This window comes from Triticum aestivum, chromosome 3B (genome assembly GCF_018294505.1).
Source record: "Triticum aestivum cultivar Chinese Spring chromosome 3B, IWGSC CS RefSeq v2.1, whole genome shotgun sequence".
NCBI lineage: Eukaryota > Viridiplantae > Streptophyta > Magnoliopsida > Poales > Poaceae > Triticum > Triticum aestivum.
In genome coordinates, this window is record NC_057801.1 from 721,094,355 (window position 1) to 721,121,450 (window position 27,096).

General features: G+C 45.6%; 1 long non-coding RNA gene across 6 annotated transcripts; it reads left to right on the forward strand.

Annotated features, from left to right (window-relative positions):
- The first annotated feature begins 131 nt into the window (after positions 1 to 131).
- Positions 132 to 26,527, forward strand: LOC123072005 (uncharacterized). 6 transcript variants are annotated; one of them, XR_006434773.1, is made up of 7 exons: positions 132 to 457; positions 603 to 1,466; positions 1,642 to 2,081; positions 2,190 to 2,231; positions 3,045 to 4,178; positions 12,973 to 13,187; positions 25,687 to 26,527. It is a non-coding gene; the product is annotated as an uncharacterized lncRNA (long non-coding RNA). The 6 variants fall into 6 exon arrangements; XR_006434775.1 differs by having other exon boundaries at positions 1,642 to 4,178; positions 12,973 to 12,990; positions 13,110 to 13,187; XR_006434776.1 differs by having other exon boundaries at positions 1,642 to 3,234; positions 3,790 to 4,178.
- Positions 26,528 to 27,096: the final 569 nt, after the last annotated feature.

Here is a 27,096-nt window from a genome sequence, read left to right on the forward strand (position 1 = left end):
GACTGGATGACGAGTGGGCCTCGTTATGTGTGGGGTCAACAGAATAGCGTGGCTTTCATCCGATTCTGGGTAACAAAAGCATCAAACCCTAGATAGACGAGGGGTAAAAGGAAAAAAGCAGCGCAGCCGCCTCATCTCCTCGCTCGCTTCCTCCTCTCCTCCCACGCCGCCCCTCCCCTCTCCCCGCTCGTCTCCTCCTCTCCCATTCCCTCGATGCCGGCTCCCCTGCTTGCCTCTCCGACCCGGGCCAGAGCCTCACCGGCCGCTCCACCCTAGCCGGCGACCGCTAGCTGCTCTACCGGCGCATCCTCCCCGAGATCCGGCCACGAAGAGAGTCATGGTGGCAGCACACCATCGCCCCCTCGGCTGCAAGCGATCCAGCCACCCCGCCCCTGCCTACAAGATCAGCACCGCGGCTCCATACCTCGCCGCCTACAAGGACTATGAGGACGACGAGGTAAGTGCCCATCTCCCGACCCAGCTTCACTTCAGCAGCAACAGGCATCTTACTGCTCGACGTGCTGCCAGATCCTGTCACCACCGTCCATGTGGATGATCTATTCCTACCAGCGCCCCTGATCTGCAACATTCTTTTCTTCCAGATTGAGAGGTTATGAATGTGCACAATATCTGTTTGTGTAAATGTCCGAGGGGAAATACTGCTCAGGGAAGATGCCGATGTGTGTGCATCTTTCTTTTGTTTGAAACGGTGGGCTTTTATTATGGATCTTTAAGACGGTGTGGTACTCAACTGCTATCGAGGAAAACTCCCAGTAAGCAGGCAAGTCTTCCCGCTTGTTCTTTGATTTTTCTGCTCAATCCATGCTTTAGTTTATGTTTATTGGTGTGCAATGTGCTCGGTCTACCTTTTTACCTATTTTGGTTGATAGTCGATCAAGAGGTAGTAGATACAGATGCAAAAAGAGAGGTGCAGATTTGAGAACTGGCTGACTACAAAAAATAACTCTATATGAAGATTAATTGTAAGGATATGATGCTTCAAGAAATAATGTGCATAATTAAGTCTGGTGCTTTTAACCAGACATGTCGATATGGCCATTGTTTCCTGTCGTGCTTCACTGGCGTCAATGACACCAACTTCAAGTTTGTCCATCTTGTGATAATGTTTTTGGATGCAGAGCATTTGTATAGGGCAGCTGATCTTCTCATTGGTTTCATTGGGGTTGTATGCAAGGTCTCAAAAGGTCTGTTGTTCCTGGACGGTGCGTGTGGTATAATCCTATCTCCTCCAACTTTTCTTTTGTTACCATGCTTTTGTCATTATTCACAGTAATTTCTACTTGCGCCTCTTGCCATGTGCTCCACCATTCCTCTCCTGTTCCAGGTCCGCAATGATTTGTTTATTTAAATCTTTGTTCTCCACTCACTGCCTTAGATAGCTGCAGATGAGGATGTATGAAGGATTTGGCCGTGAACTCAATGTGACCATTGGATTGAAGTTGAAGGTATACTTTGGCTGCTTTTCCTGTCGTTTATGTTCCTCTTTTCATGTGTGTTCAGGATTTTCTCCCTCTGTTTTTTGGCTTTAGAGCCTCAAATTTGACAAGCATATGTTACCGATTAGTGAGTAATGAATTGACAATATTTTGATCTATATTGACTCTCATTCTCTATTTTCAGGGGGCATTGCAAAGATATGAAGGAATGGCCTTTCGTTCAGAACCTGGTCAGCTACATAGCTTCTGGTCGTACATGTTTCTGTTGCAGCGGCCCAGTCATGCGGAGAAGAATGGCAGACGTTGAGGATTGTGTCAGCTGATTTTCTAATTCATGATTAGCTCATGGATTTTCTCATTTATCTCTCTAACTTCCATTTACAGAAGGACGTGCATTATCAGCTCTTATGTATTGTCTTAATAACCGTTGATAGGAATGGCAACTATGTTGAGATGTGGTACACCATTGAATGACTTTTGGTCCAGAATGAAAAATATAGGCATGATTATTGTAATTTTGTTGCTGCTAATTTCTTTCAAACGAACCATGGCTTCTAATCCACAAATCAACACTCCCAAGTCGATAGCAGAGGCATAGATGGTTCTGAGCCAATCTAATCTAAGGTAGCTTATTTTTACGGTTGTTTAGGTTTCATTGGGTTAAAATTATTTGCTAACATACTTTGATCTCAATAGTATTTATGACTGATCTGCATGGTTGTGTTGCTACAGAACCTGTATGTCCTCCTTGATCTAGATTTTCTATTATTGGAGGTGAGATCATACACTCTTTTCTTAAATGATTTACCTGCCTTCTTCCTACATGTTTTTGGTGACAGTTTGCTTGATACAATAGATGAATGTTATGTTTAGATATGTTGTGCTTGATGGATCGGTCTTCTTTCTTTGTTTATTCATGCTTTTTAGGAGAATATTTATGTACACCTGGTTGATTATTCATGCTTTTTAGGAGAATATTTGTGTACACCTGGTTGTAAGTGATATGTCTTTTTCTTTCCACCACGGCATGGACATTCTTCCCATTACATTTTGTCCTCTAGAATATCATTATGATTTTGCTGGCTTTTATCTCTGTCATTTTGAAAAATTGCAGCAACTGAACATCATCTTCACCCCATTATATTCAAATGTAACTGCTGTATAGTTGTCATGCCGCTAAGTGCTATGCTTATATGATATATCAACAATCTGGTAATTCTTTTGTTTATTTTCCCTTTTTGTTGGAATCCCTTATTTATTAGGTACTTGCCTCCCTTATTTTGTAATTCCATTTTAACCAGGACATCAACATGTTCACATAGCCACTTGCTGGAGAGAAAAAAATTGAGCTTTTGTGATATGATACGCTAATATATTTTTTGTTTGTGCTTTGTTCCAAAACTCATGTCGTGATTTAGTTTAGATGTATGCAGTTACAACCATATCTCTGATTTAGGCCGCGTTGGAATTTAATTTCCTCGCCTAAAAAGTGCAATTAGAAATTAATTTCATGCCAAATTAGCTATACGCATTGTACTCCGTGTAACCCATTTTAGTTTTATAGTAATCCTTTATTTCTTTCTTCAGTTCTATCAGAAAACATATTGAGGCATTGGAAGAAATTGACATGGTGTACAAGAAGGAGCTGGCTTTACAGTCTGGCATTAAGCACCGGGGAGGAATTCCTTCTTTAGGTGGTGAACTCACATTCATTTCAGATCATGTGGATGTTACCAAAATCTTGCCTTATGTTGCAGTTTCCAACCGCAGAGGCTCGGTAGGTGTCTACTACACCACAGGACATGCAAATGCATTCTCCTCTATTTCTGCATTCATGTTTTACATCTTACTTGATCATGTCGGCATCCAGTATTCTTATATAGTTATATGCATGTGGTTTCCTCAACCTGGAGTTAAATACAGGCTTGTCACTGAATGAGCTTATATCACTCTTTGTGTCATTGAATAAGCTTATATCACTCAAAAGTCAAAACATACTGGTGCAAACGAGCAAGGCTTTGTTTAATAGAAGCATCAAGACCAAATATTGAATTAGGGTCGGCATAACATAATATTAAAATTGTTCAGACATATGTAACCTACAGAAACATGCCCTCGATCGAACATAGTGGTGTATGTAACCTCCATTATTTATGTCATAATGCATGTTTCCACTCACCATGAGAATGTTAGTATTAAATAGACAATTTGGGATCCTTGCTGATAGTCAATGATGATAATTGGTAATGGCATCCGTTTTATGTAACCTCCATTATGTATTTCAGTATATTTGCTAAGTTACTTCTAAGTCCGTTTGACTCATCATATTTAGATACTGTGTCTGCACTTTTGGAAGTGATGGCGCAGCTGAAGCAGAATTCATGTGGTTTGATAAAGCTGCAAGGAGTATTGTTGGCAAGCCACTTATGGCCTTGATCTAGCACAAGTACCCCGGTTTTACAAGCGTGCATGATCTTGCCCAGATAGGAGGTGGCGATGTAACCATGCCTATTGAGATTTCCCGCGTTGTTGCCCAGAAGTATGTGCTTGTTGTTTCTATCTCGAACAAGAGCTTCTAGCCTACAAGCACCCAGATCTGAGCCAGTGAAGGCACTGCTGCCCGTGCGACGCATCATCGTTGTAATGGTGAATAGCATATGAAGCCTCCTAATTTGTAGCGGTGCAAGTTGTAGCCTTTTTGAAGTGGAGCAGCTTTGTCTGGTTGTGTTGGAAATATGCCCTAGAGGCAATAATAAAAGCATTATTATTATATTTCTTTGTTCATGATAATTGTCTTTATTCATGCTATAATTGTGTTATCCGGAAATCGTAATACATGTGTGAATAACAGACACCAACATGTCCCTAGTAAGCCTCTAGTTGACTAGCTCGTTGATCAATAGATAGTCATGGTTTCCTGGCTATGGACATTGGATGTCATTGATAACGGGATCACATCATTAGGATAATGATGTGATGGACAAGACCCAATCCTAAACATAGCACAAGATCGTATAGTTCGTTTGCTAGAGTTTTTGCAATGTCAAAGTATCTCTTCCTTCGACCATGAGATCGTATAACTCCTGGATGCCGTAGGAGTGCTTTGGGTGTATCAAACGTCACAACGTAACTGGGTGACTATAAAGGTGCACTACAGGTATCTCCAAAAGTATCTATTGTTTTATATGGATCGAGACTGGGATTTGTCACTCCGTATGACGGAGAGATATCACTGGGCCCACTCAGTAATGCATCATCATAATGAGCTCAAAGTGACCAAGTGTTTGGTCACGGGATCATGCATTACGGTACGAGTAAAGTGACTTGCCAGTAACAAGATTGAACGAGGTATTGGGATACCGACGATCGAATCTCGGGCAAGTAACATATCGATTGACAAAGGGAATTGCATACGGGGTTGATTGAATCCTCGACATCGTGGTTCATCCGATGAGATCATCGTGGAGCGTGTGGGAGCCAACATGGGTATCCAGATCCCGCTGTTGGTTATTGACCGGAGAGCGATCTCGGTCATGTCTACATGTCTCCCGAACCCGTAGGGTCTACACACTTAAGGTTCAGTTACGCTAGGGTTGTAGGGATATGTATATGCAGTAACCCGAATGTTGTTCGGAGTCACGGATGAGATCCCGGACGTCACGAGGAGTTCCGGAATGGTCCGGAGGTAAAGATTTATATATGGGAAGTCCTGTTTCGGGCATCGGGACAAGTTTCGGGGTTATCGGTATTGTACCGGGACCACCGGAGGGGTCCCGGGGGCCCACCGGGTGGGGCCACCCATCCCCGGGGGCCACATGGGCTGTAGGGGGTGCGCCTTGGCCTGCTTGGGCCAAGGGCACCAGCCCCACATAGGCCCATGCGCCTAGGGTTTAAGGGGGAAAGAGTCCTAGGAGGGTAAGGCACCTCCTAGGTGCCTTGGGGGGGAGGGAAACCCCCCTTGGCCGCCGCACCCCCTAGGAGATTGGATCTCCTAGGGCCGGCCACCCCCCCCTTGGCACCCCTATATATAGTGGGGGAGAGGAGGGACTTCATACTTTGAGTCCTTGGCCTTTGGTTGCCTCCTTCTCCCTCCCCAACACCTCCTCCACCTCCTTATTGCTTAGCGAAGCTCTGCCGGAGTACTGCAGCTCCATCAACACCACGCCGTCGTGCTGCTGCTGGTGCCATCTCCCTCAACCTCTCCTCCCTCCCTTGCTGGATCAAGAAGGAGGAGACGTGGCTGTTTCCGTACGTGTGTTGAACGCGGAGGTGCCGTCCGTTCGGTGCTAGGATCTCCGGTGATTTGGATCACGTCGTGTTCGACTACATCATCCCCGTTCTTTGAACGCTTCCGCTCGCGATCTACAAGGTATGTAGATGCATCTATTCACTCGTTGCTAGATGAACTCCTAGATGATCTTGGTGAAACGAGTAGGAAAATTTTTATTTTCTGCAACGTTCCCCAACAGTGGCATCATGAGCTAGGTCTATGCGTAGTTCTTCTTGCACGAGTAGAACACAATTGGTTGTGGGCGTAGATTTGTCAACTTTCTTGCCGCTACTAGTCTTATCTTGCTTCAGCGGTATTGTGGGATGAAGCGGCCCGGACCAACCTTACACGTACGCTTACGTGAGACCGGTTCCACCGACTAACATGCGCAAGTTGCATAAGGTGGCTGGCGGGTGTCTGTCTCTCCTACTTTAGTTGAAGCGGATTCGATGAAAAGGGTCCTTATGAAGGGTAAATAGAAGTTGACAAATCACGTTGTGGTTTCACGTAGGTAAGAAAACGTTCTTGCTAGAACCCTACTTCAGCCACGTAAAACTTGCAAACAACAATTAGAGGACGTCTAACTTGTTTTTGCAGCAAGTGCTTTGTGATATGATATGGCCAAAGTTGTGATGAATGATGAATGATCTATATGTCATGTATGAGATGTTCATGCTATTGTAATAGGAATCACGACTTGCATGTCGATGAGTATGACAACCGGCAGGAGCCATAGGAGTTGTCTTTATTTTTTGTATGACCTGCGTGTCATTAAAGAACGCCATGTAAACTACTTTACTTTATTACTAAACGCGTTAGTCATAGAAGTAGAAGTAGTCGTTGGCGTGACAACTTCATGAAGACACGATGATGGAGATCATGATGATGGAGATCATGGTGTCATGCCGGTGACAAGATGATCATGGAGCCCCGAAGATGAAGATCGAAGGAGCTATATGATATTGGCCATATCATGTCACTACTTTATATAATTGCATGTGATGTTTATTATGTTTTATGCATCTTGTTTACTTAGAACGACGGTAGTAAATAAGATGATCCCTTACAAAATTTCAAGAAGTGTTCTCCCCTAACTGTGCACCGTTGCTACAGTTCGTCATTTCGAAGCACCACGTGATGATCGGGTGTGATAGATTCTTACGTTCACATACAACGGGTGTAAGACAGTTTTACACAGCGAAAACACTTAGGGTTAACTTGACGAGCCTAGCATGTACAGACATGGCCTCGGAACACGGAGACCGAAAGGTCGAACACGAGTCGTATGGAAGATACGATCTACATGAGAATGTTCACCGACGATGACTAGTCCGTCTCACGTGATGATCGGACACGGCCTAGTCGACTCGGATCGTGTAACACTTAGATGACCAAAGGGATGTCAAATCTGAGTGGGAGTTCATTATAATTTGATTAGATGAACTTAATTATCATGAACTTAGTCTAAATTTTACAATATGTCTTGTAGATCAAATGGCCAACGTAGTCCTCAACTTCAACGCGTTCCTAGAGAAAACCAAGCTGAAAGACGATGGCAGCAACTATACGGACTGGGTCCGGAACCTGAGGATCATCCTCATAGCTGCCAAGAAAGATTATGTCCTACAAGCACCGCTTGGTGACGCACCCGTTCTCCCTGCAGAACAAGATGTTATGAACGCTTGGCAGGCACGTTTCGATGACTACTCCCTGGTTCAGTGCGGCATGCTTTACAGCCTAGAGTCGGGACTCCAAAAGCGTTTTGAGAGACATGGAGCATATGAGATGTTCGAAGAGCTGAAAATGGTTTTCCAAGCTCATGCCCGGGTCGAGAGATATGAAGTCTCCGACAAATTCTTCAGCTGTAAGATGGAGGAAAACAGTTCTGTCAGTGAGCACATACTCACTATGTCTGGGTTACATAACCGCTTGACTCAGCTGGGAGTTAATCTCCCGGATGATGCGGTCATTGACAGAATCCTCCAGTCGCTTCCACCGAGCTACAAGAGCTTTGTGATGAACTTCAATATGCAGGGGATGGAAAAGACCATTCCTGAAGTATTTGCTATGCTGAAATCAGCAGAGGTAGAAGTCAGAAAGGAACATCAAGTGTTGATGGTCAATAAAACCACTAAGTTCAAGAAGGGCAAGGGTAAAAAGAACTTCAAGAAGGACGGCAAGGTAGTTGCCGCGCCCAGCAAGCAAGCTGCCGGGAAGAAGCCAAAGAATGGACCCAAGCCCGAGACTGAGTGTTTTTATTGCAAGGAAAGTGGTCACTGGAAGCGGAACTGCCCTAAGTACTTAGCGGACAAGAAGGCCGGCAAAAACAAAGGTATATTTGATATACATGTAATTGATGTGTACCTTACCAGTAATCGTAGTAACTCCTGGGTATTTGATACCGGTGCCGTTGCTCATATTTGTAACACACAACAGGAGCTGCGGAATAAACGGAGACTGGTGAAGGACGAGGTGACGATGCGCGTCGGGAATGGTTCCAAGGTCGATGTGATCGCCGTCGGCACGCTACCTCTACATTTACCTACGGGATTAGTTTTGAACCTCAATAATTGTTATTTTGTGCCAAGTTTGAGCATGAACATTGTATCAGGATCTCGTTTAATTCGAGATGGCTACTCATTTAAATCCGAGAATAATGGTTGTTCTATTTATATGAGAGATATGTTTTATGGTCATGCTCGGATGGTGAATGGTTTATTCTTTATGAATCTCGAGCGTAATGCTACACATATTCATAGTGTAAGTACCAAAAGATGTAAGATTGATAGTGATAGTCCCACATACTTGTGGCACTGCCGCCTCGGTCACATAGGTGTCAAACGCATGAAGAAGCTCCATGCTGATGGACTTTTAGAGTCTCTTGATTACGAATCATTTGACACGTGCGAACCATGCCTCATGGGTAAAATGACCAAGACTCCATTCTCAGGAACAATGGAGAGAGCAACCAACTTATTGGAAATCATACATACTGATGTGTGCGGTCCAATGAGTGTTGAGGCTCGCGGTGGCTATCGTTATGTTCTCACCCTCACTGATGACTTGAGTAGATATGGGTATGTCTACTTGATGAAACACAAGTCTGAGACCTTTGAAAAGTTCAAGGAATTTCAGAGTGAAGTTGAGAATCAACGTGACAGGAAAATCAAGTTTCTACGATCAGATCGTGGAGGAGAATACTTGAGTCACGAGTTTGGTACACACTTAAGAAAATGTGGAATAGTTTCACAACTCACGCCGCCTGGAACACCTCAGCGTAATGGTGTGTCCGAACGTCGTAATCGCACTCTATTAGATATGGTACGATCTATGATGTCTCTTGCCGATTTACCACTATCTTTTTGGGGCTATGCTTTAGAGACTGCCGCATTCACTTTAAATAGGGCCCCGTCGAAATCCGTTGAGACGACACCGTATGAATTATGGTTTGGGAAGAAACCTAAGCTGTCATTTCTAAAAGTTTGGGGATGCGATGCTTATGTCAGGAAACTTCAACCTGAAAAGCTCGAACCCAAATCGGAAAAATGCGTCTTCATAGGATACCCTAAAGAAACTGTTGGGTATATCTTCTACCTCAGATCCGAAGGCAAGATCTTTGTTGCCAAGAATGGGTCCTTTCTGGAGAAAGAGTTTCTCTCGAAAGAAGTAAGTGGGAGGAAAGTAGAGCTTGATGAAGTATTACCTCTTGAACCGGAAAATGGCGCAACTCAAGAAAATGTTCCTGAGGTGCCTGCACCGACTAGAGAGGAAGTTAATGATAATCAAGATACTTCTGATCAAGCTCCTACTGAAATTCGAAGGTCCACGAGGACACGTTCCGCACCAGAGTGGTACGGCAACCCTGTCTTGGAAATCATGTTGTTAGACAACGGTGAACCTTCGAACTATGAAGAAGCGATGGCGGGTCCGGATTCCGACAAATGGCTAGAAGCCATGAAATCCGAGATAGGATCCATGTATGAAAACGAAGTATGGACTTTGACTGACTTGCCCGTAGAACGGCGAGCCATAGAAAATAAATGGATCTTTAAGAAGAAGACATACGCGGATGGTAATGTAACCATCTATAAAGCTCGGCTTGTCGCTAAGGGTTATCGACAAGTTCAAGGGGTTGACTACGATGAGACTTTCTCACCGGTAGCGAAGCTGAAGTCCGTCCGAATCATGTTAGCAATTGCCGCATTTTATGATTATGAAATTTGGCAAATGGACGTCAAAACGGCATTCCTTAATGGTTTCCTTAAGGAAGAATTGTATATGATGCAGCCGGAAGGTTTTGTCGATCCTAAAAATGCTGACAAGGTGTGCAAGCTCCAACGCTCGATTTATGGGTTGGTGCAAGCATCTCGGAGTTGGAACATTCGTTTTGATGAGATGATCAAAGCGTTTGGGTTTACACAGACTTATGGAGAAGCCTGTGTTTACAAGAAAGTGAGTGGGAGCTCTATAGCATTTCTCATACTATATGTAGATGACATACTTTTGATGGGAAATGATATAGAACTTTTGGACAGCATTAAGGCCTACTTGAATAAGAGTTTTTCAATGAAGGACCTTGGAGAAGCTGCTTATATATTAGGCATCAAGATCTATAGGGATAGATAAAGACGCCTCATAGGTCTTTCACAAAGCACATATCTTGATAAGATTTTGAAGAAGTTCAAAATGGATCAGTCCAAGAAAGGGTTCTTGCCTGTTTTGCAAGGTGTGAAATTGAGCTCAGCTCAATGTCCGACCACGGCAGCAGAGATAGAAGAGATGAGTGTCATCCCCTATGCCTCAGCCATAGGTTCTATTATGTATGCCATGCTGTGTACCAGACCTGATGTAAACCTTGCCGTAAGTTTGGTAGGAAGGTACCAAAGTAATCCCGGCAAGGAACACTGGACAGCGGTCAAGAATATCCTGAAGTACCTGAAAAGGACTAAGGAAATGTTTCTCGTTTATGGAGGTGACGAAGAGCTCGTCGTAAAAGGTTACGTCGACGCTAGCTTCGACACAGATCTGGATGACTCTAAGTCACAAACCGGATACGTGTATATTTTGAATGGTGGGGCAGTAAGCTGGTGTAGTTGCAAGCAGAGCGTCGTGGCGGGATCTACATGTGAAGCGGAGTACATGGCAGCCTCGGAGGCAGCACATGAAGCAATATGGGTGAAGGAGTTCATCACCGACCTAGGAGTCATACCCAATGCGTCGGGGCCAATCAAGCTCTTCTGTGACAACACTGGAGCTATTGCACTTGCCAAGGAGCCCAGGTTTCACAAGAAGACAAGGCACATCAAGCGTCGCTTCAACTCCATCCGTGAAAATGTTCAAGATGGAGACATAGAGATTTGTAAAGTACATACGGACCTGAATGTAGCAGATCCGTTGACTAAACCTCTCCCAAGAGCAAAACATGATCAACACCAGAATTCCATGGGTGTTCGATTCATCACAATGTAACTAGATTATTGACTCTAGTGCAAGTGGGAGACTGTTGGAAATATGCCCTAGAGGCAATAATAAAAGCATTATTATTATATTTCTTTGTTCATGATAATTGTCTTTATTGATGCTATAATTGTGTTATCCGGAAATCGTAATACATGTGTGAATAACAGACACCAACATGTCCCTAGTAAGCCTCTAGTTGACTAGCTCGTTGATCAATAGATAGTCATGGTTTCCTGGCTATGGACATTGGATGTCATTGATAACGGGATCACATCATTAGGATAATGATGTGATGGACAAGACCCAATCCTAAACATAGCACAAGATCGTATAGTTCGTTTGCTAGAGTTTTTGCAATGTCAAAGTATCTCTTCCTTCGACCATGAGATCGTATAACTCCTGGATGCCGTAGGAGTGCTTTGGGTGTATCAAACGTCACAACGTAACTGGGTGACTATAAAGGTGCACTACAGGTATCTCCGAAAGTATCTATTGTTTTATATGGATCGAGACTGGGATTTGTCACTCCGTATGACGGAGAGATATCACTGGGCCCACTCAGTAATGCATCATCATAATGAGCTCAAAGTGACCAAGTGTTTGGTCACAGGATCATGCATTACGGTACGAGTAAAGTGACTTGCCAGTAACAAGATTGAACGAGGTATTGGGATACCGACGATCGAATCTCGGGCAAGTAACATATCGATTGACAAAGGGAATTGCATACGGGGTTGATTGAATCCTCGACATCGTGGTTCATCCGATGAGATCATCGTGGAGCGTGTGGGAGCCAACATGGGTATCCAGATCCCGCTGTTGGTTATTGACCGGAGAGCGATCTCGGTCATGTCTACATGTCTCCCGAACCCGTAGGGTCTACACACTTAAGGTTCAGTTACGCTAGGGTTGTAGGGATATGTATATGCAGTAACCCGAATGTTGTTCGGAGTCACGGATGAGATCCCGGACGTCACGAGGAGTTCCGGAATGGTCCGGAGGTAAAGATTTATATATGGGAAGTCCTGTTTCGGGCATCGGGACAAGTTTCGGGGTTATCGGTATTGTACCGGGACCACCGGAGGGGTCCCGGGGGCCCACCGGGTGGGGCCACCCATCCCCGGGGGCCACATGGGCTGTAGGGGGTGCGCCTTGGCCTTCTTGGGCCAAGGGCACCAGCCCCACTAGGCCCATGCGCCTAGGGTTTCCAAAGGGGAGGAGTCCTACTAGTGGAAGGCACCTCCTAGGTGCCTTGGGGGGGGGAGGGAAACCCCCCTTGGCCGCCGCACCCCCTAGGAGATTGGATCTCCTAGGGCCGGCCACCCCCCTTGGCACCCCTATATATAGTGGGGGAGAGGAGGGACTTCATACCTTGAGTCCTTGGCCTTTGGTTGCCTCCTTCTCCCTCCCCAACACCTCCTCCACCTCCTTATAGCTTAGCGAAGCTCTACCGGAGTACTGCAGCTCCATCAACACCACGCCGTCGTGCTGCTGCTGGTGCCATCTCCCTCAACCTCTCCTCCCTCCCTTGCTGGATCAAGAAGGAGGAGACGTGGCTGTTTCCGTACGTGTGTTGAACGCGGAGGTGCCGTCCGTTCGGTGCTAGGATCTCCGGTGATTCGAATCACGTCGTGTTCGACTACATCATCCCCGTTCTTTGAACGCTTCCGCTCGCGATCTACAAGGTATGTAGATGCATCTATTCACTCGTTGCTAGATGAACTCCTAGATGATCTTGGTGAAACGAGTAGGAAAATTTTTGTTTTCTGCAACGTTCCCCAACAGGTTGGCCTTCAATTATTTGTGCGTTGCTTGTGATCCTACTAGCTTAGTGTGCTTTGGTTGTTTACTTGTTTCCTGTTTATATCCCCTACATGCACTAACCTGTTTATGTAGCACTAATGGTATTTATTTTATCACAGGTTGGAATTGCTTTGTCAAATCCTTACCTTTCTTTTGCAGAGGCACTGAATGGTTTGGCTGGTCCACAACAGTCTCAGGTAATCTTGATTTTACATGGTGAATGTTCTCTGTTGCATTATGATCAACTTGTGTGTCAGGACCCCGACTCAATGCCACATCGATCTAGCATGTAACACCTCATATCACTTTGCGGCCTCACGCACGGTATTCCCACGGGTGTCGCCTTACCTTTGCCCGGGACCGTTTGCGCCTTTTGGCACACGTATATGACAGTGTCACTAGCATCCATATGATAAGGAGCCCGGGGCTGACATGGCTAGTCGTAAACCCAAAGTGGCACAGACTTACAGGGACATGCATCCATGACCCAGCATCGAACGTGTCGGTCATCAGCGAGTGAATCCAGGCTGTAGCACTGGGCTAGCAGGACTCTGGTGAACCGGGCTGTAGCGGGCTAACAGGACTCCGGTATTCATCGCGTGACATTTCCCCGAAGGGACAGACACAGGAACGAAGAAGGACACATGCCGGCCAGCCTAAGTGTTCCGGAGCAGTAGCAAGCTACCATGGCTCGGTGGAAACACCAGGAGACATTTCCCGATAAGAGAGGCTACTAAAGATAAACAACTAGATAGTCAGATCCCACACATACCAAGCATTTCAATAACATACACACAATATGCTCGATATGTGCAAACACAACATGGCATCACAACATGACTCTACGACTCAAGTAATTTATTCGATAGGCTCCGAGGAGCGAGACATTACAAACATGGGTCTCATGACCCAACAATCAGAGCATACAAATCAAAGCACAAGCGGAAGCTATCATGTCTGGGTACAGACATCTATAACTGAAAAGGGCTGAGAAGCCTGACTATCTACCAGATCCTGCCGGGGCACAAGATCGTAGCTGAGGTAACAAGCTAAACGTCGAAGTCCACGCGAAACTATTAGTGAGACCGAAGTCTCTCTGCAAAAACATAAAATAGGCAAACGTGAGTACAAATGTACCCAGCAAGACTTACATCAGAACTAACTACATATGCATCATTATCAACAAAGGGGATGGTGGGGTTTAACTGCAGCAAGCCAGCTTTGACTCGGTGGCTATCCTGAACTACGACTGCAAGTAACTCTTTTGAGGTGGCGCACACGAGTCCACATATTCACCATATCAATACACCACTATGGATCCGCTCCCGTCTCCCTACGAGAACGCCACCCATAGCACTCACGCTTATCTTGCGTATTTTAGAGTATCCACTTTCACTTGTCTATGAACTGATATAAGCAACCCAGAAGTCCTTTTCCGCGGACACGGCTATTCGAATAGATTAGGTTAACCCTGCAGGGGTGTACTTCTTCACACACGCTCTCACCACTTACCGCCGTTTACACGACATGTACTCGGCAACCTTCAAGCGGAAGCCCAACGTGGGTGTCGGCCACGGCCTGCCTAAACACTCAAGTCTCTAGTCCAGGTTTATCGCCTATTCGGGTTCCATCCATGAGGAGATCCGGCCGGAGTTTCGCTCACAGCCCCAAACGATGTGAACAGGGTTCCGTGACACCAAACGGGCGCCCGGTTTACCCGGCCACGTGCCTACCGCATCACAGCCCACCCCTACGGTCAGCGCTGCGCACGGCCTCCAGCATACTACAAACACCAGAAACTACTTGCAACTCCTGGACAGAGGACAAGGGTGATCAAGAAGCCGAGAGGGTCCATTGGTTTCGGGCCCAATGCGTGGTAGTAGCTGAATCATGGATCACAAACACAGAACTCAGTTCCTAAGGACGGCTGCAATGAGACAACCCACCATGTACTCCTACATGGCCTCTCACCGCTACCTTTATCAAATCGTGTTCACACACTTAGCTCACACACAGTAGGACATGTTCACCCACCTCTGATTCATCCCCGATGAATCAGACCTAACTCAACTCTAAGCAGTAGCAGGCATGACAAACAAACATGAATGAGTAGGCACAACAGGGCTCAAACAACTCCTACTCATGCTAGTGGGTTTCATCTATTTACTGTGGCAATGACAGGTCATGCAGAGGATAAAGGGGTTCAACTACCGCAGCATGTAACAGTTGAATCGGTGTTGTCCTAATGCATTAAAAGAGAGCAGGAGCGAGAGAGTGGGATTTTATCGGAATGAACAAGGGGGTTTTGCTTGCCTGGCACTTCTGAAGATAGCATTGAGTCTTCATCAGTGTCAACGATCACATCATCGGTATCACGTCTATCGAGAGGGGACAAATACCGGCAACATAGAAGGAAACACAATCAATGCAATGCACAATATGATGCATGATCATGACATGGCAAAATGAATGTGTTTTGAGCTAATGCAACTAGCAACAGATTAAATGAAGTTGGTTTGAATACAAGATTCAAATTTAAACTCCATATGTGATTATTCAAATGCCATTTAATTGATTTGTGCTAAACAGCACCTATAAGTTGTTCTAACATGCATGAAAATGGTACAGATGGATTCCTTGAATATTTCTGATAATTTTTCATATATAAATTATTTAATTTGGAGTTACGGTTAATTTTCTATGATTTATTGAAGTTTATATAATTTTCTGGATTTTCTGATTTATTTTAAATCCAGAAAATCATTTAATGCGTCAGCATGACATCACCTTGACGTCATCAGGTCAACGGGGCAGATTCAGGTCAAACCTGACCAGTGGGGTCCACTGGTCAGTGACCCAGTCAACTAACCAGGTTAGTTAGCCCTAACTGACTTAGTTAGCCGGGTGGGGCCCGCATGTCAGTGGCCTATCTAATTAGCTAGGTTAATTAGCGCTAACTAATCTAACACTAATCTAGCAGCGCCTGGGCCCACACGTCAGGGGGGTCAAACCCCGGGTCAAACCCGCCGGAGTTGACCCGCGGCTTGTCGCCGGCGACGCCAGCAACGGCGGAGGGCGTTGGAAACGCTACTTCGGCGACCAAATCGGCGACTGAGGGGCTCTACGCGTAGCTGGGAGTCGCCCGCATCCATCTGTGCAAACGGCAGGGGCTGAGGTGGCCCGAGCTCACCGGAACGGGGCCCGCGGCGGCGACCGGAGCACGGCGAGGTCGGGGTTGGCGCTAGGGGGCACGGCAGGTCGCACGGGTGGGCGCGCTCGGCTCCTGGAAGGGTGCTGAGCACGTTGCCGTGCTCGGGGGTTAGCTACGGTGGCTCTAGCCCCGTCTGCGTCATCGCCGGCGGCAAGGAACGGTCGGCTCTGACAGTCGGGGTGGTTAGAAGGCGCGGACGGGCACGGGGAGAGAGGGGAAATGGACAGGGGCTCAGGGGGAGTTCGAAGAGAAGGTCGGCGTGCTCGGGGAGGCGGTGGAGACGGCGAATCAACGGCGGCGGTGGTCGGAGCCCGAGGTGGAAGACGACGGCGATGGCGATGTTCCGGGCCCTCCCGGCTTGCGTGGCTCATCGAAGATGAAGAAGACAACGTGGCGGAGCTTCTGGGTGCGTCGGGATTGCGTGTGGTGGCCGGTGGCCGCGAGGGAGCTTGTCGATGGCGGCGGCTCCGTTCGGTCGCGGGAGGGAGAGAGAGCAGAGGGGGGAATAGGGACGGAGGGAGAGCGAGAGGGGTTCCAGGGAGAGTGAGAGAGGGGCCAGGGTGTCGTGGCGTCTCCAGGCGCATCGAGGAGGGAGGCAACCAGGCAGGAGGTGGCCAAGCGCGACGGCGGTGCTCGCCACCGAGCTGCTTCGTGCGCTGGCACGGGAAGAAGACAGGAGAAGGGGGCCAGGTGGGCTGGGCCGCGCAGGTGGGCTGCACAGTGTTGGGCTGTGGGTGGCTGCCAGGTAAGCTGAGGTAAGTTCTCTCTCTGCTTTTATTTATTGTTTTCTATTTTTTTCTGTTTTATTTTGGTTTAGTAAAATACTAAACCATTTTATAAAATCCTAAAAATAATTATGTGGCTAGAACTAAAATATACTAAACCACATAAAATGTTCCAGAATTATTGGACATATATTAATTATATATAATATATATATCCAATGCAAATAGTTATGCATTAATTCCAAATGCCCAGAATAAATACTTATGGGCTCCTAAAAATATTGGTTTGATTTTTATCTCTGTCCAATATTTTCAGAGAGCAACATGAGCATTTTCTTGGACCTTTTTTTGGAGCAATTTTTATTTGGGTCATTTCCAAAAAATGATTCTAAGGGTTTCACAAATCCCCATTTCAAATTTAAATGGAATTTAAACATGATGCACACACCAGGCAGCACCAGAAGCTAGGGATGTGACAACTCACCCCCACTAAACAAGAATCTCGTCTCGAGATTCAAGCGTAGGGTAAGATGAAGGGGAAACGCAAACTAGTATAATCTTCACGATCCAGGTTGCACTTCAAATGAACGTTGTTTCGATCACCATCTTTGTCTTGTCGTCTTGTTCTGAGAACTCCAATTGACATGACAATGAGAGGAAAGGGAAACTCTAGCAGGATCGATCTTCTAGTAGACCGAACAACTCACGGAATGAGACATAAAGCCATCTCTCGGGTTGAGACACGAGATACACATCAAGAGGGGTGGAAAGAAACGGATGACGAAGGTTCACTAGGTGGACAACAATTCCACACTTAAGAAGGTGGTAATCGATTGTCAACGTAGCGAGGATTTTAGTTGCCATGATAGCACAACGGGGCACCTTAGGGATGGTGACTCGTAGATATACCCCCTTAAGTGGCAAAAAGAATTACTTTTGATTCAAAGATCATTGAAACTCTTCATACCAGCCTAAGGCAATTCACAACGATCGTTTGGAGGGGGTCGGTAGAATGGCATACTCAGACTTGGATGATGTGGATTACCTTGTTGAAGACAACGCAATGGATGATTTTTGCTTATCACCGGAAATGGGAGGAACCCGTGGTAGAATGGCACATTGGCGGTGCAAGCTGGGAACAAAATGCAAATGCTGGGAATGATTCTGGTAACTGGGGAAGAACCCAACAATAGAGAGTGAATTCACTGTTTGAAAAGATCATAGCATTGCCGAGGAAACTGAGAGCAAACCCAGTTAGTGCCGATGATAACACCTAGCGCTTGTGCGTGCTCTCAAGAACTTGAGCATTTCCATATTCATCAAGGTTTTACCAACATCCGTGTCAAGGATCCTGGCAACACAACATACCACCATGATGAACAACGATGGACGATGCAGATGCAAAGGAAGATAACACTTTCTCAGATTTCACCCTAGCGAGGCCAAGGAAAAAAAATCTGGATGATCGACCGAGAGACATTTAGCACTCCGCTTCTAATGTTCTCCTTGACGTGCTAGTGTAACCCATTCATAGGTATGGTTTGATAACTAGAACATCAAGTAAAAAGGTCGGACTTCAGAATACAGAAATCCATAGGGGCAACTAGGGAGTAAATCCGACGAAATCCCTATGGGGAGGTGGCCAACTTCATCAATCAAGATATTATAATATCAGGTCTTCCGGCTGGGTGTGTTGGCCACGACATCCACTTTACCGGTTATCGCGCGACCAATATTATAATTCTTGGGAAATATTCCAACCATCATATCTGCCTGAGATTCAGATCTGGTTGGTGTCAGGATATTCCAGACTCATCGAGTCTAGGAAGGAAAATGAAGGTTTGCAACACAAATCGACGAGATGACGTTGCGAGATTCTCAGGAAATGAACTACGATAGCAAGCTCCAAAATATGAGCTGGTTCTGCTACACATGTGTGAACATGCTGCCTCAGACAAACATGATCACATGGTGGTCTTACAATAAAACACTACCGAGTTCTGGTTGGGAACCATCCGCGAGGATATCGAAGTTCTTTCATAAGTCCGGATTAGCTCTTATGAAGATACTCCTTCTCCTTGAACAAATCAGTCAGTGGCTTGGTGTGCTAGGATATACATATGGAATGAAGATGATCAGTCTAACAGACCACAGAATTCTTCGCACGTGCATGACCGATTTGGGATGATTCCAAAGGAAACAAAACAATCTTTCTCAATTTCACGGCGGCAACTTTCACCAAATGCACGTGTATAAGAGGAAGTCACTCCTTTCATCAAACAAATACTTCATGAGCTAGCATGAAGAAAATGCTTTCAAAATTTTCCAACACTAACTTAATGTTCAACAACATCATGGAGGAGATAAGGATGTTGTCAATGGGCTCAACAACAACTCATCAGAATTTCCATATCACTGGACTTCCACCATCATGTGAACACGGTGATAGCATTGATCAGACCCAAAAGATATAATGGTGTATGCTCGAGGGATCAACCACGAGTAAGACAACATTACGAACATCGTTGGTTCTGACTTGATTTGACGATAGCCCACACTCAAATCAAAGGATTGATAAGACAATAGGTCCAGCAACTGATCACAGGGACCAATCGATGAAGATATCATCTTTCTTCAATACACACTACACAAGAATATCCCTTTGGAACGAACTAAGTCAGGCAAGCTTTTATCTTCCAACCCTCCAAGTTGTCGTTTAGCTTAACCAACTAGCTTAGGGATATCTAACACCGACTCTTGGAGAGAAGGTGGTTCACAAGAAACCAACTTGATCACGAGCTCAACATAGCGGTCAGGTGACAACCTGGTAATACTTCTGAGAAGATATTCAGAAAATCATGAACCACCGGTATGTTACTAAGCTCGAGAACAATCTTGCTTTTCAGGGCAAGACGATATGATCAATAGAGCAAGGATTGACAAAATCCTAACTCATCAATCAAAGAGTGCACCAGGAAATAAGGACTAGGTAGCATGATCAATCTTAGAATGGTGATTCAATAACCAACATACTAAGAATAAGATTATTGTCCATTAACTACCAAGCAATGGGGTTGCTAGGAGTATTGAGTTCACACATCATGATTCACTTGTCGGCACTCCGGCTGCAACAACACGGAACCGAGGAATGAAAAAGGATGGCGAGAAGTATCACTATGTCAAGAATTCACAAAAGGTGGTGCAATTCTCATGAAATTCCTGTCATAAAGAAGGTAATACTTCCGGGTAGAGCAGACCAGAAGCTGGATTGTAACTTGATCTGCGGAACACAACTACTTTGACCCAATCCTAGATATGGATGAGGTACTGGAGTTTGTTTCTCCTATTCATTCTGAAATAGAATGGCCTGGCGGACCACAAGGGTAATAGGCATCGACGAACGAATGCACGCATACTCTTGACTATCAATTGATAGACAAGGGCCAGAAAACAACTAAAGAGGGACCACTCAAAGGAACATATGATTTTCTGAGTTGTGAATGCATAGATTAGCATGTCGAACGAGTTCAACATATTTCTTCCGGACAATCCATGCGGAAAGGTAGAACTGGCAGAGTCACAATTATGAATGGAGAACCCATCGAGAGCACTCCTGTTGTGATCTTTTGATCCAACAAACTTTTGCCGTAAGTGGTTCATGGTATTTGGAAGAAGGATATACCACGGACCTCGAGAACTAATGCAAAGGTTACTAATATCCTAAAGGCGCTAGCAATTACTATCAACATGAAGTAAGTAGAGTGAATTTCGGGTTCAAGAACCCAGGAATAGAATACCTACTACTAAGTAGCATCACGGAATGCTTTCGAGGATAAAGGCCAGAATCATCACACTGGGACACCAATCATGGCTAAATTACTAGGTGATCCCCTAAGACACCTAGGGTCATAATAATATCTCCAACATATATGCCAAGGTAACGGAGTACCTCAACTCGCTGATTAGTGTGGTTAATCTGGCCCATGGGAACATTGAAATGGAAGAAAGGATTTGCAAATGCATCAGACTACTTAGAAACCTGGGATGACTCGGACAGCATAACGGCTGTAAATGCTCAGAAAAGATTTGAGACATTCACAAAAATGGTGGCATAACCACTCAGAGGCACAATATCAAGGTCTCGAGATCAATAATTAACATACAGAAGTAGTAAGAACTGAACTGAGACTTAAATCCAACAATCTATAAGTCTACGGATTAGTAACACGTGATCCTAATAGAAAGAAGAGATAGCCTAGTTCTTAATCCCCGCAGGAAAGATAAGATGACTCAGATCAGAAGGCATAAGGTATAAGGAGTAAAAAGAGCCTTACGTTCCCTCCCACAATCAATTCCCTTATATAACTAAAGAATTTCTAGACTCAACTTCGACCAGTTTGGCTTGGTAATCCTACAGGCAGTCAAGCTCTGATACCAACGCTGTCAGGACCCCGACTCAATGCCACATCGATCTAGCATGTAACACATCATATCACTTTGCGGCCTCACGCACGGTATTCCCACGGGTGTCGCCTTACCTTTGCCCGGGACCGTTTGCGCCTTTTGGCACACGTATATGACAGTGTCGCTAGCATCCATATGATAAGGAGCCCAGGGCTGACATGGCTAGTCGTAAACCCAAAGTGGCACAGACTTACAGGGACAGACATCCATGACCCAGCATCGAACGTGTCGGTCATCAGCGAGTGAATCCAGGCTGTAGCACTAGGCTAGCAGGACTCCGGTGAACCGGGCTGTAGCGGGCTAACAGGACTCCGGTATTCATCGCGTGACATTTCCCCGAAGGGACAGACACAGGAACGAAGAAGGACACATGCCGGCCAGCCTAAGTGTTCCGGAGCAGTAGCAAGCTACCATGGCTCGGTGGAAACACCAGGAGACATTTCCCGATAAGAGAGGCTACTAAAGATAAACAACTAGATAGTCAGATCCCACACATACCAAGCATTTCAATAACATACACACAATATGCTCGATATGTGCAAACACAACATGGCATCACAACATGACTCTACGACTCAAGTAATTTATTCGATAGGCTCCGAGGAGCGAGACATTACAAACATGGGTCTCATGACCCAACAATCAGAGCATACAAATCAAAGCACAAGCGGAAGCTATCATGTCTGGGTACAGACATCTATAACTGAAAAGGGCTGAGAAGCCTGACTATCTACCAGATCCTGCCGGGGCACAAGATCGTAGCTGAGGTAACAAGCTAAACGTCGAAGTCCACGCGAAACTATTAGTGAGACCGAAGTCTCTCTGCAAAAACATAAAATAGGCAAACGTGAGTACAAATGTACCCAGCAAGACTTACATCAGAACTAACTACATATGCATCATTATCAACAAAGGGGATGGTGGGGTTTAACTGCAGCAAGCCAGCTTTGACTCGGTGGCTATCCTGAACTACGACTGCAAGTAACTCTTTTGAGGTGGCGCACACGAGTCCACATATTCACCATATCAATACACCACTATGGATCCGCTCCCGTCTCCCTACGAGAACGCCACCCATAGCACTCACGCTTATCTTGCGTATTTTAGAGTATCCACTTTCACTTGTCTATGAACTGATATAAGCAACCCAGAAGTCCTTTTCCGCGGACACGGCTATTCGAATAGATTAGGTTAACCCTGCAGGGGTGTACTTCTTCACACACGCTCTCACCACTTACCGCCGTTTACACGACATGTACTCGGCAACCTTCAAGCGGAAGCCCAACGTGGGTGTCGGCCACGGCCTGCCTAAACACTCAAGTCTCTAGTCCAGGTTTATCGCCTATTCGGGTTCCATCCATGAGGAGATCCGGCCGGAGTTTCGCTCACAGCCCCAAACGATGTGAACAGGGTTCCGTGACACCAAACGGGCGCCCGGTTTACCCGGCCACGTGCCTACCGCATCACAGCCCACCCCTACGGTCAGCGCTGCGCACGGCCTCCAGCATACTACAAACACCAGAAACTACTTGCAACTCCTGGACAGAGGACAAGGGTGATCAAGAAGCCGAGAGGGTCCATTGGTTTCGGGCCCAATGCGTGGTAGTAGCTGAATCATGGATCACAAACACAGAACTCAGTTCCTGAGGACGGCTGCAATGAGACAACCCACCATGTACTCCTACATGGCCTCTCACCGCTACCTTTATCAAATCGTGTTCACACACTTAGCTCACACACAGTAGGACATGTTCACCCACCTCTGATTCATCCCCGATGAATCAGACCTGACTCAACTCTAAGCAGTAGCAGGCATGACAAACAAACATGAATGAGTAGGCACAACAGGGCTCAAACAACTCCTACTCATGCTAGTGGGTTTCATCTATTTACTGTGGCAATGACAGGTCATGCAGAGGATAAAGGGGTTCAACTACCGCAACATGTAACAGTTGAATCGGTGTTGTCCTAATGCATTAAAAGAGAGCAGGAGCGAGAGAGTGGGATTTTATCGGAATGAACAAGGGGGTTTTGCTTGCCTGGCACTTCTGAAGATAGCATTGAGTCTTCATCAGTGTCAACGATCACATCATCGGTATCACGTCTATCGAGAGGGGACAAATACCGGCAACATAGAAGGAAACACAATCAATGCAATGCACAATATGATGCATGATCATGACATGGCAAAATGAATGTGTTTTGAGCTAATGCAACTAGCAACAGATTAAATGAAGTTGGTTTGAATACAAGATTCAAATTTAAACTCCATATGTGATTATTCAAATGCCATTTAATTGATTTGTGCTAAACAGCACCTATAAGTTGTTCTAACATGCATGAAAATGGTACAGATGGATTCCTTGAATTTTTCTGATAATTTTTCATATATAAATTATTTAATTTGGAGTTACGGTTAATTTTCTATGATTTATTGAAGTTTATATAATTTTCTGGATTTTCTGATTTATTTTAAATCCAGAAAATCATTTAATGCGTCAGCATGACATCACCTTGACGTCATCAGGTCAACGGGGCAGATTCAGGTCAAACCTGACTAGTGGGGTCCACTGGTCAGTGACCCAGTCAACTAACCAGGTTAGTTAGCCCTAACTGACTTAGTTAGCCGGGCGGGGCCCGCATGTCAGTGGCCTATCTAATTAGCTAGGTTAATTAGCGCTAACTAATCTAACACTAATCTAGCAGCGCCTAGGCCCACACGTCAGGGGGGTCAAACCCCGGGTCAAACCCGCCGGAGTTGACCCGCGGCTTGTCGCCGGCGACGCCAGCAACGGCGGAGGGCATCGGAAACGCTACTTCGGCGACCAAATCGGCGACTGAGGGGCTCTACGCGTAGCTGGGAGTCGCCCGCATCCATCTGTGCAAACGGCAGGGGCTGAGGTGGCCCGAGCTCACCGGAACGGGGCCCGCGGCGGCGACCGGAGCACGGCGAGGTCGGGGTTGGCGCTAGGGGGCATGGCAGGTCGCACGGGTGGGCGCGCTCGGCTCCTGGAAGGGTGCTGAGCACGTTGCCGTGCTCGGGGGTTAGCTACGGTGGCTCTAGCCCCGTCTGCGTCATCGCCGGCGGCGAGGAACGGTCGGCTCCGACAGTCGGGGTGGTTAGAAGGCGCGGACGGGCACGGGGAGAGAGGGGAAATGGACAGGGGCTCACGGGGAGTTCGAAGAGAAGGTCGGCGTGCTCGGGGAGGCGGTGGAGACGGCGAATCAACGGCGGCGGTGGTCGGAGCCCGAGGTGGAAGACGACGGCGATGGCGATGTTCCGGGCCCTCCCGGCTTGCGTGGCTCATCGAAGATGAAGAAGACAACGTGGCGGAGCTTCTGGGTGCGTCGGGATTGCGTGTGGTGGCCGGTGGCCGTGAGGGAGCTTGTCGGTGGCGGCGGCTCCATTCGGTCGCGGGAGGGAGAGAGAGCAGAGGGGGGAATAGGGACGGAGGGAGAGCGAGATGGGTTCCAGGGAGAGTGAGAGAGGGGCCAGGGTGTCGTGGCGTCTCCAGGCGCATCGAGGAGGGAGGCAACCAGGCAGGAGGTGGCCAAGCGCGACGGCGGTGCTCGCCACCGAGCTGCTTCGTGCGCTGGCACGGGAAGAAGACAGGAGAAGGGGGCCAGGTGGGCTGGGCCGCGCAGGTGGGCTGCACAGTGTTGGGCTGTGGGTGGCTGCCAGGTAAGCTGAGGTAAGTTCTCTCTCTGCTTTTATTTATTGTTTTCTATTTTTTTCTGTTTTATTTTGGTTTAGTAAAATACTAAACCATTTTATAAAATCCTGAATATAATTATGTGGCTAGAACTAAAATATACTAAACCACATAAAATGTTCCAGAATTATTGGACATATATTAATTATATATAATATATATATCCAATGCAAATAGTTATGCATTAATTCCAAATGCCCAGAATAAATACTTATGGGCTCCTAAAAATATTGGTTTGATTTTTATCTCTGTCCAATATTTTCAGAGAGCAACATGAGCATTTTCTTGGACCTTTTTTTGGAGCAATTTTTATTTGGGTCATTTCCAAAAAATGATTCTAAGGGTTTCACAAATCCCCATTTCAAATTTAAATGGAATTTAAACATGATGCACACACCAGGCAGCACCAGAAGCTAGGGATGTGACATTGTGCTTGCCAAATGGATCTCCTGAAACAAATTCCTCCTAATAATAAATTGTAAAAGTCCTAATGAAGAAAAATATGTTCATGTCCTTCTAAAACGATGTATGTACTGGTTGGCTTTGTGATTCCTCTCAAATTGTGCTTTTCATTCTTATGTAGCAATGCATCACTTCTCCAGGTGAAAAAATGATGGAAACAAAGGCTCTGTTTAAATTTGTTGTCCTTTTATATCTTCCAGCCTTCATCATACATTCTTCTTATCCAATTGTGAGTTTAAGTAGTTACACCTATCATTGTAAGCCTGTAGGAAGCAAATATTTTCATGTGAATTTTATTTCTTTGTGATGGTTTTACCAGAATGAAACCATAGCCACTATTACATCATGTTATTTATCTTACCGTGCCGTTGTATCTGTATGCCCTGTTTACGTCTTTTTGACATTCCCAGTTTTGTTTTTCTATGGTATATATTTGACTCCTTTCCATGCCATTTGGCTCTGAATTTGTCCTCATGGTCATGTCTACTGGTATATAGTGCACTCGAAGCTATATATATTGTTATCTACAGACCGTGTATCATAAATTTCTGTTTTACCTTATGCTTCTCCTTGTGGTTTTCTTCCTGGGTGATTGTGTGCTCATATGCCATTGGTCAATATGCATGTTTATAGAGGATGCCCACTTTTCTTAGTTTCATACCGATTCTTAATAGTCTTGCAATGCCTGCTCGGGTTAGTTCTTTGAATGAATAGAGATAATAAATGTATGGGGGTTCCAGTATTATGTGCCCGAATAATATTAATGTACACTCTTTCAATACATGGCTTGCTCTCGGGCCTTTGCGCCATTGGCGCAACTGGTCATCTAGTTGAACCTAAAACCTTAAGGACTTGTTTGGTAGGAGTGGATTTGGGAGGTTTGGGGAGGAGGGGATTTCAGGGGATTTGGTGAATCCCCTTGTTCCACCCAATCCCCCCCAGATCCCCTTGAAACCCTCTAAACCCCTCTAGATACAATCCCCTCCATATGAAAAACTTGTTTGGTAGGGAGGGATTCCCATATTCAGATAAGATAGTGCAAATGTGTAAAAATGCAATCTTTAGAAGTAAAACAACATCATATTAAAAAGAACTTGCTATAGGAGAATAATTTGCAGCAATTCTTCACAGCAATAACATAACTTTTGCCTGACTTTAGATCAATATCTCATCACAACAATATCAATTATATCACAGCAACAACATGATTTCTCAAAAACAACATGACTTGGAATCAATAATATCTCATCCATGATCTTTCACAGCAACACCATAATTTTGCAACAAACATAATGCAACACAGGGTACTTGTGCAATAGCTCACAATTAGTTATATTTTTACAGACCACTGAGAATGCTGTTGTCATACATATGAATTGCTCTTGATGATGTCATGATCATCCAGTTTTTGAATGGCCAATAGTTTGTCCAAATTGTTTAATCTTGCTTCTCTGGTTGCCTGAGAACCTGATCATAAAACAAAAGCAAAATGAGAGTCTGGATGGCTACCATAATCCAAGCATGTTCAGTT